Source organism: Athene cunicularia, assembly GCF_003259725.1.
Source record: "Athene cunicularia isolate RWA chromosome 26 unlocalized genomic scaffold, athCun1 chr26_part1, whole genome shotgun sequence".
NCBI classification, from domain to species: Eukaryota; Metazoa; Chordata; class Aves; order Strigiformes; family Strigidae; genus Athene; species Athene cunicularia.
In genome coordinates, this window is record NW_020799136.1 from 199,258 (window position 1) to 208,313 (window position 9,056).

Below are 9,056 nucleotides of genomic sequence, written 5' to 3' on the forward strand. Positions count from 1 at the left end.
GGAGAACAAGTGGGAGAGGGTAGAGAGTTTTTTCAACACCCAGAGCAACTAGTGTGAAGATGGCCTGACCATACCTCTCACCTGGGCAATGGAGTCTTCCATGGCCACAGGTAGAAGGTACGTATAGACGTGGCCGGCTGGGACTCTCCACCCATTTGTACAAAGATTTTAAGCATCTAATTCCAGTTTGAATATGCCTCTGTGCTAGCAGAGGAAGCACTTTTTGAAGGGTGTAATGATTTAGAGAGAGATACTAAGCAATGCAGATCCTTCCGAAGCCAAGAAACTCCCTAAAAGAGCCATTTTTTCAGGAGGAAAAAAAATTCTTGAAAGAAAAGTAATGCTATTCAAGTGATTTAACAGAACTCCCTCCCCTCACTTTTCCAGCAGCTTATTTCAAGATTTCTTCCCAAGGAACCTTCTTTTTCCCCTGAAGTTCCTTTTCTGAGCACAGATGAATAAATTTCAGGCTTTGTTCTTAGGAAGAATCTCTTTTCAGCTTCTTGCCCTCATAGTGACAATTTTCATTCCATCTGAAAATGGGGACAGGGAGATGGATTTGATCAAAGATGAATCAGTCCCAACCCAAACTCTAAACTCAGCTTGAACCTGTTGAGAAGGTCCAATACGTTCACAGAAGTTCCTACATTTCATCCATTGGTGCTGCTTCTGTATTTCCAGGATACCGCTGGGAAGAAAGTGACTTTCATCAGACTCTGAGCTCAGATTTACAGATATAGACATTTTCTCAAAGTGCTTTGCAAAGAAACACTAGCATTCTTAAAATGACAGATTTAATGGGCAAGTAAAGGTGACAGCTGTCCCTCTCAACCCCATTATTCCTACCCGCTCTTTAACTGTAAGCAGCTGCCTAACTTTGCAACTCTTCCAGTCAAATGACTGATAGCTCTTAAGTTATTTCCCCCTGCCCCATTTTAAAGATGGGGGAAAAAAACAAGTACAAAAAGGGAAACTTATTGCTATAATACAAAGAGCAAGGACAAAGCCAGAACCAGGTCTTCTAAGGCTGGTGTTCTAGTCATTGCACCCCAGCAGCAGCCAGAAGTTTGCAGCATGTCACTCATTGCTGTGGAAGTGACTCTAAAAGCTACTAAAAGCCCTCAAGTCCAGCCTGGGAGAATTTCAGCAAGCCATGTCCACGCACAAGACCCAGCTTTTCAGAAGCCACCCAAACAGCTTCCCCGTCCTTTGGAAATAGGAAGCACTCAAAGAAGCCCAGCTGGGATAAGCAGTATCGCACAACCACAGCTCAGAAGAATTTTCCAAACTTTCATGATGTTCTACCCTGAAGCGGAGCCAGGGCAGCCCACTCACAGCACAGCCCATGATCTGCAGGAATTACTCATGCTGGCCCTGGTTGCTCCCTGCCGGGGAAAGTGTGGGCAGCTTTGCTCTGTTCTAATAGAGCAGCTACCCATAGCCTGTCCTGGAGAGCAGAGGTATCCCACCACCCCATCCCTGGGCCTACACATGGAGGAGCAGGATTCCTTCCCCCACCCCTACCTTGAAAAGGCAACACCCACCGTGTGGTTTCCTGAAACGATAGCAATATTTGTCACAGACAGCAGTAAGAAACCCAAATGTGGTAAGTGGCCTCTTTGGAGTTGAGAGCTGCTGGTGCTCATGCTCCGGGGTAAGGCTGTCACCCTGTGGGGCCAGCAGCAACACCTTACCCTTTGCAAAATATCAACGGCACATGTGATGCAGCTCTGGCTCGGAGCAGAGATGGCTGCATCTGGCAAGCTGTTAGCCACAGAGGGAAGTGTGCAAAAAACATGTAGGAGACATCATCCCAGCCTAGCTTTAATGCTGACATGAGCTTTACAGGAGAAACAGTGCCCACCTTGCTGTGTAGTATTTCCTCTAACAGCCTGAAGGTGACATTTAAAAGGCAGATACTTGAGGTAGAGAACGGGGCTCATGGCCCAAGGCAAAATATGACAAATGTGGACACAGGGGTCAGCAAATGGATAATTCTGGATTTGCTGCAACTGTGCATTGTGTTTGCCCATTTTTGGCCAAGGATGAGGGAGAAGAGGAGGATTCAAGATTTGAGAAAGTTTAGGGTCAGACATTTAGCTCTGATCAATCCATGCTAGGGGCAAGGCAGAGGCAACATCTCTTCTCCCAGGGTTCCTCTAAGTGGTTTCAGGGGTCCCTGGCAGCCAGATCATCATCATCATCCCTCGACAAGACAGGAGAGAGGCTGGGTCAGACAAGTGTTGGCTCTCTGCTGAACATGCCATTGGCTCTACCCAACACCATCAGGGATATTTTGATGTACAGCCTTCCTGATACCAAGGGACTGCATCAGTGGCTGTTACATCCAGCATCTGACATGTCCAAAGCAGCTGCAAACAGTTTGCCCAAAGGAAGGATGGCAAGTCAGAATGACAGCTTGCAGATGAGATTGGGCAGAGAACTTGTCATGCTCTCAACTGCAGAGGGAAAGGTGAGGAGCATCTGCATTGTCTGGAAGAATCTGCAGCTGAGACCATCCCCTAAACCTGGCAGTGCTCCTCCACCCGTTCTCTCAGACTAACATCTACTGTTCCTCAGAAAATAAAATTCACATCTAACCATTTGCACAAAAGAAGACTTAACCCACCTCCTCATCACCTTTGGACCTTACAGCTTCAGACAGAGGGACAGAATGGAGAACAGCATCCACTGAGTCACTGATGAGGCAGGACAAGCTGACCAGAGATCTGCAATAGTTCTCAGCAAACTACATGCTTGGTGGATTAGACATGGCACTGACTCATAAACATAGCTGTGAGCTGGTAGAATGGGAAGGAGCAGTTTATACATCAGCTGAATAGTGTTGAAATAAAAGGCCTAGCAAACACCAATCACCTCAGACCTGCTTTAAGCGGCAAAGATGCTCTGAAATTCCAATTTGGCCAAACAGAGCTCCTGGGATCTCCATGCTGTTGCAGGCTCATTCTTAAGGAGCAGAACTTGTAAAAGGAGACACTGGGTGAAGGGAGGCTGCCCGAGTGGCAGGGAGGAGAGCCAGGGACCCTTCAGGTTCTAATTCCAGCACAGACACTGCTGTATAGTACAACCTCCGAAGGGATGCTAGCCCTGCCTGCCTGCTAGGAGCTGGCTATAAACACCTCATTTCTCTGTCTAGCTCAGCAGCCTGCAGATGAACTACAGCGTTATCTTCTAGCAAGACAGGCAGTCTTGATTTGGAGCTTTGACATGTCTGGGAGTGTACTGCACCCTTGAGGAGCCCGATTACATTCCCCTATGAAGAGATGCATCTTATTTCCTGTTTTAACTGTGCTGACCTGCACTTCCAGCACCTGGATCTTGTTATGACTCTGTTAGATCAAAGAGCCCTCCACCACCAGACACCTTCTCCCCTTGTGGTTATTTATAGGTTTGTCTAAACAGCTTCAAGCTTTACTCTGAAAAACTCCATGGCTGGAAGGCCTAACACACACATTGAGATGCATTTTGCATTCTGGAAATGCTTCTCCACCCTCTGTGCATGTTGCATCTTTTTAAAAGGTGAATGTAAATTCCAGATGTAACCCCTCAGCGCTATCCGGAGAGCTGATCCGCATCCCCCCACGCCTCGCTACGAGCCCAGGCAGGACAGTCCTTTCTGCCAAAGATCAGCCTCCTCTACCAAATAACAAAACCAGCAAGAAATCTGCAAGGGTTTTACTTCAAGGGGCTTTAATTAACACACATTTATTGCCAACAATAACACCAGTGCTGGTTTAGAGAGGAGAATAAACAACACCAATAAACAAATAATATTTCTCAAAATAGTAAAAAAAAATAGCAGCAGCATGGCTATAAGCTCTCTGCATTTCAGTTTTCATTTCTGCAAGGCATAAGCCAATGTCAATAGGGGGAAAATAAATTCCCAAACATTCTCAGATGTGCAGTTTACTCCCTCCTTGCCCAGCAGCAGCTTCCTCTGCATATCAAGTGTTTGTCACTGTCAAGCTGCATGACAAAACCTCCTCAGATCTGGTCAGCCAAGGAATTGGGGGGGGGGCTCACAGGAGCTTTTCAGCAACAAATGGGTGCAGGGAGGATGTTGGTGGCATTCTCACAGCTAAGGGGTCTAAGAATCTAAATTAATTCACTGTTGACTATTTTGGTTTCTGAATTAAGGGGCTCAATTAAGAGCACATTGGTCACAACATGCCCTCTGGTGGCAACGGTGCCAGGGTGGCTTGGGGCAGACCCAGAGCATGCAGTGGCAGCTGCCTCCTTTCAGGGCTGGGTGCTGCAAGGACACAACGGCAGCAGCTCCAGCCTTTGCTCTGGGCCTGTCCAAGGCACATCTCTCTGGCAAGCCAGAAGCACAGTGACATTTAAGAGCATAAAGGGACATTAGATCATTTGGCCTGGCTTCCTGTCTAACACACGCTGCAGAATTTCAGCCCTACATCGAGCTCAGTAATTTCCATCTGACTAACCACCTCTTGCAAAGTTGTGATTTTCAAACATCAAGGTCATACAGCCAGCCTTCTGCAGGCTTTTCTGCTACACTGAACACCTCTCAGTCTCAAAAAAAAAAATTACAAAGCCTTGGGCTTTCCCTACCCAAAGAGCCCAGAGTCATCAGTTCCTATTATTCTTTTTAAATATGAATTTCAACAAGCTTTACAGCTTCCCGTCTGGGATTGTACGTATCAAAATAACCATTCAGCTGTATCTCAGCAAGGTTCATCTTCTTGTCTGGGGTCACATAACTGTTTAGTGTCAACACACCTGGGAATCCCAAGTCCTACCCGTTCTTTTAAATAATCTGCATGTGATTCAGAGTAAAAAATACATGAACTTTTTTTCCTTTCTCAGTTTGACACCAGTGCGAAAGTGTTTTGCTGTTGCAAAAAATGGAAAACGAGGAAAGGTTCCAATCTTTGGGAAAATACAACATGCCCAGGAAGGCACACAGACTATCGCCATCCTGCATTTTTTGTTTTGCTGCCAGATGACCAATTTCACAGCGCTCCAGAGGAAACTGGCACATTAAAATGGCGAATTCTTCCAGCGGCACTATCATTTCCCACTTCACATGGGCTCCAAAATAAAGATGTTGTCCTCTACCTATGGACACAAACTGGCAGCAGGGTTCCGCTTCCGAATTCTGTCCCTGTCAAATTGGATCCCTGGCAACAACATCTTTTAGCATGGTACTGAAGAGCTCCTTTTTTGCTAGTCCCCTCTTGTCTTGGCTAGCTGGTCTCCTCTAGTGGCTGCTAGCAGTTACTTCAGAGCAGCCAGTACTTGAGACATGCAAGAAACTCTTAAATCACGAACTAACAGCACCTTTATGGAAGTTTTCTATTCCCACCCCATCAGTTAGAGGGGAACTATGCATGAGGGAAGAATTATGTACCCACACCATAAAGAGGGATGCTGTATCCATCATTTTAGGACTGTTTACAAATCTGTGGACTAGTGGATTTCTGCCAGGCTCTGGACACTGTGCACGTGATGGGTCCAACATGGACTGCACTGCTCTGGGAAGAGCTTTCCAAGGGTACAGCATCACCACCAAGAGTATTTGAATGTCAGATGCTGCTTTTTATCAGCTCTGAAAGAATCTCACAAGGAATGCCAGTACTTACAGATGGGAAAATAAAATGGAGCAAAGAGACTCGCCTATGGTTACTCAGCAGGCTGAGTCCAGGCAGAGCCAGGACTAGAGCCCAGAATAAAACAATGCATTGCTCCACTGACCACAGCAGCCAGCCTCTAACAGCATTTCTCACTGCAGGGCTTCCCCCACCACTCCCCTTCCCAAACCAAAGCCCCTGGAGTGCAAAGAGCAAGAGACTTAAACAGTTTCTTTTCTGAAATTTGTCTACGAAGTTTTGGGAAGGAAGAAAAAAGAATATTCCCTAGAGAGTAAAAAAAACAGGCAGCACAGGGCTGTGAAGCACTCTTACTTACACAATAGCTCCCACAAATGAATAAACCAGGTAATGCAGTACATACAGGCAAAGAATCAGCAAGAGGCATCAAATGCAGAGGAGCACGCCCAAACCAGGCCAAACACCTCAGCCAGAGCAGGAAATAATGCTTATGCTGGAATTTCAGCAGCCTCACTTGCAACAACCTGTCTCTGTAGAGGGAGCTCACAGCAGGAGACAGCGGGTGCCAGAAGAGGACTGAAGAGTTGTGGCTGCTCCTCTGGATGTTGCAGATGCATGTGCAACACTGAAGGAAGGCACTGCACTGACCTTGCCTCTGTCCGGGCAGGCAGATTCCTCAGCTGCAGAAGGAGCTTGCATGATGCAAGTAGGCATGGGAAAGTTTACATTTGGTAGCCTCATCTGACCTCACAGCAGAGTCTGCTTCTAGCAGGAGACTGGACTAGAGACCTCCTGAAGTCCCTTCCAGCCTGAATTGCTCTGTGGGGCATTTGATCCCTGATGGGAATACAGGCTAGGTTAGACAAGGCTCTCAGCATTGCTTGGGTAGCAGCTGGGCATTTCAGACTTGAAATAATTAGCTGAGAATTGCTGACAGATGTGGGGGGTCTGAAATCTTGCAATGCTCCTTTCCTCCAAAACCTGAAGGAAGAAAGACTGTGCCTATGTTCTCAGTAACTGCTCGGCTCCACTTTCCAATTCCCAGAAAGATGCCCCAGGCCAGCTCAGGAAGACACCAAATACCCTCCATCCATACGGACAGAAACAATCATTGCAGAGAAAAACAATAATTAAGAGTCAGCTGGGGCAGAGGGAAGCTGAGTGGCTCTACAGATCAGCAGTTAGTTCTCCAGAGCCAAAAGGTGCTGGGTCTCAATCTGTGTTTATCAGCATCGTGTCTGTGTTTTACATGAAGCAGTTAAGTGCACAAACACTCCTGAAGGCAGGGACTGAAAGCCAGGTTTGTTTCTTTCTGGGCAAGTGTGGTAAATAACAGGCTGAAAAGTGACATTACGCAGTACTGGAGACAAGAGATTAAGAAGAGACTATCCTAGTGCAATAAAACAACAAGGAGTTATGAATCAATTACATGCTGTATTTACACTGCAGCCCTCAAACTCAGTAAGATAACCCAGCTAAATATCCTCATCCTCCTCACTGCATAGATGGGGAACAGGAGAGACTTAGCAAGTCAGTAGCAGAGTTAAGAGCAGACTCAAGTCCTGACCTGCACGCGTCTCAAACACGTGCGGACTACTCCCTCACTCTGCACCGGGTCCCTGCCCAACCTTTCTTCTACCTGAAAGACTTCAGGATCTAACTCCACACCACCACAATTTATTTCTTCTTTTTTTCCCCTGCTAAGTGTGATGACTAGCATATTATATTACAAGGAGAAAATGCTGCCTTACTCTGTGCTCTGATGCACACAGTGTTCATCAGCAAAAGCACCTGTCCACACTTACTCCCCTGGATTTTACTCATCCCCTGATGAGTATTTACTCTTACTCATCCTGATGAGAATATTTACTCATCCCCTGGATTTGCTACAAGAGCAACTTCTAAATTGGTTGAATTAACCTGATGGCAAGCTGAGACTAAGGGGCACAGCATCTCTCATGGTACATGCATAGTACCAGCCAGTCTGAAACTCCCTCAGTGCTCCTACAGACATTTCTGGCACAGTCCATGTCTGTCTTTGCAGCAGCACCGCATGAATGTTTTCAGCCCAGACCTGCCAGAGTTTACTTCCCTTCCCATCCAAACAATTGGACTCAGACACTTCAAGAATTACTCAGCAAATTGCAACCTACCAAAATTAAGCACTCACATTTCCCCCCTTTTAGCTTCATCTTCAGTGTCAGCTTACTCGCTGGCATGCGGACATCCAGAAGTTCCTCAACTGAAAGCCACAAGGGCTCAGCATGGCTGTGAACACAGCTCTACATCTCTTCTTAACACACTAGGGAGCTGAGAGCCTGCCTCACCTCCACCACAAAGTCCTGGCAGAGACAAGACATCTCTGCCGAGGAACACCAAAGAAAACCAGCCTCACGGTTTGCCAGAATGCTGACACCCTGGGAATTCACACAGGCAAACTGCAGCAAGATCCCCAGTCAGCACCAACCCTCTCACACACAGCCATTTCAAGCCACTTTTAGTATCTTTGGCATCATTAAACTCCACCAACCCTTGGCCAATAGTTTTCCTTGTCCCTGAGCACACAAGGCCTAAGATTGCCCTCTATATTACATTCTCAATCTCCGCAACTATGTTGCCTCCTACCTTTGATGATCAAGATACTTGCTTCTGCAGGCATGTTTGCTTTGAACAATCCAGCCTCCACCTTCCTCTGCCTCCTCGCTTTCCCTATCTGTTAACAGATTTTGCCACTATTGTTGAAAAGCCACCAGCGTGTGGAAGCTGTGTTGCCATCCAAACCGAGTGAGATCAGGACCTTTAATTTCCAGCGTGGCAGCTGTTGTTTACATCACTTGTTTTCCCCCCCTTCTCACATGCAGTTATTGGTTCTTACAATGTTCTTGCTCTCCCACACATGTACTTAAACAGGAAGCAAGGGGTGGGAGTTGTAGTGTGGGGGTTTCCTGTTCTGTCTTTCTGAAACACTTAACCGACACCAAAGCTTTGATCAAAAGATCTAAGGACACGAGCTGGTACATGGAGGTTCAGCTAAGAGTACATACTGATTACAACAGGAAACCCCAAAGTGCTCCCATGGTTACAGGGTTCCTGGCATCCCGCTGGCACTTTTCAACCTTTTTTAGTAAATAATTTCTTCGTGGGAACACAGGCTAATCTAGAGCAAGAGCAATGCCATTACAGGTTTTGCTTTCCTGGTTACCTAGCAGAGGCAGGGTGAGGGCTCTCCCCCCCAGGCTGCTCAATCAAGGAGTGGGAAACCACAAGCTTCAGCACCTCTCCAGAGATGAAAGAGGCGCTTTGTTGAACCTCGGAACAAAGCGGACTGAACTTTAGACCCTTACCCGCTGGCTCACAGCACCCAGCGGGCCCACAGGCTGCAACCGGCACCCGGAACCCACGAACCAGACCAGCACCCACCCCCCGCGGGCCCAGCCAGCTGCGGGCACGGAGGGTGTGCGGGGA

At 47.1% G+C, this 9,056-nt stretch overlaps 1 protein-coding gene across 2 annotated transcripts in view; it reads right to left on the reverse strand.

Moving 5' to 3' along the window:
* CCND3 (cyclin D3) overlaps positions 1-8,956 on the reverse strand; it is a 46,605-nt gene extending 37,649 nt beyond the window's left edge. Inside the window, exon 1 of one of the 2 annotated variants that reach the window (XM_026864177.1) lies at positions 8,936-8,956. The gene's annotated coding sequence lies outside the window, so the exon portion shown is untranslated. Of the gene's footprint in view, positions 1-8,216; positions 8,421-8,935 lie in introns of those variants that run through there. The other variant, XM_026864176.1, reaches the window with a different exon arrangement.
* Between the last annotated feature and the right edge of the window lie 100 nt (positions 8,957-9,056).